The 2,217-nt window shown below is 38.3% G+C and overlaps 1 long non-coding RNA gene across 1 annotated transcript; it reads right to left on the bottom strand.

The window, feature by feature from the left end:
- Positions 1-484: 484 nt before the first annotated feature.
- On the bottom strand, positions 485-1,065 carry LOC115777929 (uncharacterized). The gene is made up of 3 exons (XR_004019713.1): positions 1,002-1,065; positions 876-904; positions 485-710 (listed from the first exon to the last, which is right to left on the bottom strand). It is a non-coding gene; the product is annotated as an uncharacterized LOC115777929 (long non-coding RNA).
- Between the last annotated feature and the right edge of the window lie 1,152 nt (positions 1,066-2,217).

Raw genomic sequence — 2,217 nt, 5'->3', positions numbered from 1 at the left:
CTTGAAAAATAACAAAATTTCAACCAAGGCTTAACTAAAGGCAAAATACCCAGCCTGGGAGAAAAAGGGAAAAAACACTAAACAGGTGAGCAAAGGTGCACTGAGGAAAACAGACACATGAACACAGAGACATGGGAAGACAAACATAAAGACAGAATACAAAAACTACAACAAACCGAAAATCTAAACTGTAAGAAAAACTATGAAACACAACCAGAAAGTACCAAAAAACCAAAACTTCAGTAAAAGAACTTAAAACACTGGACCACTGGCCCAGGACCATGACACTGTCCTGTCTCCCTGCCCTCATTCCCAACCGGTCACAGCAGATGACTGCCCCTCCCTGAGCCTGGTTCTGCTGGAGGTTTCTTCCTGTTAAAAAGGACATTTTTCTTCCCACTATTGCCAAATGCTGCTCATAGGGGGTCATTTTGATTGTTGACTTTTCTCTATAATTATTGTATTATTATTGTTTTACCTACAATATAAAGCACCTTGAGGAGACTGTTGGTTGTGATTTGGTGCTATATAAATAAAATTGACCTGAATACTAAATGCAAGATCAAATCAAGCTTAAATGTGTTAAACAGCAGTGAATTTGTTTCTGTGCTGAGTTGATGCTGAATTTTCTGATCAGTGGAGTCTGACAGAAGCAGAGGCTCTCCAGAGTTTTCATAGATCACTGAACCTTCATCTTCATCTTTATGCACCTGTGGAAAACAACACAAAACACTTTTTAGTGTCTTTGAAATGTTACTCAGTTTGTGGGATTGTTTTATAGAGCATCATATCTATAGTTATAAATAAGAACAAACAGCATTAACATGATTTTTGCTCTGTAAAGTTATCAAAGAATATTGAGGGTTCAAACTCACAGTGTTTCCTTCTGTCTGTGTTTTGATTCCTGAAAGGAGAAAATTACAGAAGAGAGTTGAAAGATTAAAAATGCAGGTTTATCAGTTTTTGTATAAAAGTTTCATCTGTGGATGTTTGACCTTTACTTTTTGTCCACATGTTGACTTAACAGCAGATATTATGAGAGCTGCTAAACCCACAAACACAAAGATCCACCTCAGCAGAAAACCTGAAAGAATAAAACTATTAGACTCAGATTTTTGTTCTGTGCAAAAATGACATATTTTCAAAGTGATGAATACAGTCAGTTTTATAAAGTTTAGTGACGGACTGTCTGAGCTTCTGTTTACAGCTTTCAAACTCAACTATTGAGTATGTTGTTAATAATTATGATCAAAGTATTCAATCAGCTAAAGTGTCTAATTCTTACTGTTGTTCTTCTTATTAATATTAACTTCAACAAATGTGAAGTGATGCTGATAAAGGTTCATAGAATGAGAGTGATACTAAGCTCTCAGTCACACAGGCCTGCAGGTCTGTCTGTGATCCTGTGGTTCCCTCCAGTTAGCAGGAAAAATGTGTAATCCCTGACTGGTTGGTGAGGCTGCTGGCTTTCATTGGGTGAAATCAGTCACAGAGAGAGTGCTGCACCACAAACCTCCTTATGGTTGCTTTGGTCACTAACATGTGGCAGCGGTCACTCACAGTTTACATGGAAGACGTAGCTGACAGAAGCAAGTGTTTGCAGAGAGGTTGGTGTCTTCCATGGAAACTACAGTCAACCTGCTAGAGACCAAAGCAATCACAAGGAGGTTTCAATGCAGCACCGCATACCTCTGCAAATATTTACCCCTAAAAAAACTGCCAGCAAACTCCAGCAACCACTCACCAACTGATCAGGGAATACCTGTTTTTCCCTAAGGACCAGTTGTTGCCAATCAGACTCTAGGGCTGTGTGAAATCTCCACCCAAAGCCCAGAGTCTGTCTGACATTTAGTCCTTAAGCTTTAATATATCACAGCTGTCACTGAATTTCTCCACCAGTGTTCAAATATCAGTCTGACATTCAGAGTTACAATTAAAGTGTCACTACACCTGAGCTCTTTACTTCCTCTGATGTTGGTTTAAATGTTGATGTTGGTGATTCTGTGATAGAAGTTGCTGCTGTACTTGTTGTTGTTGGTGGTGGTGATGTTGTTGTTGTTGTTTTGGCATCTTCACCTAAAGCAGTGCAATAACAAAATTAAACAAAATGATGGTAAATAAGAAAACTCCAAACTATGTTCATAGGTACCGATAAAGTACAGTGGTGTGATATCTAACAATGAAATCAGTCAGATCAATTTACTCATGAATCACTGT

This window comes from Archocentrus centrarchus, unplaced genomic scaffold, assembly GCF_007364275.1.
Source record: "Archocentrus centrarchus isolate MPI-CPG fArcCen1 unplaced genomic scaffold, fArcCen1 scaffold_86_ctg1, whole genome shotgun sequence".
Lineage (NCBI taxonomy): Eukaryota > Metazoa > Chordata > Actinopteri > Cichliformes > Cichlidae > Archocentrus > Archocentrus centrarchus.
The sequence above is the reverse complement of the archived record's forward strand: the minus strand, read 5'-3'. Positions and strand labels throughout refer to the sequence as shown.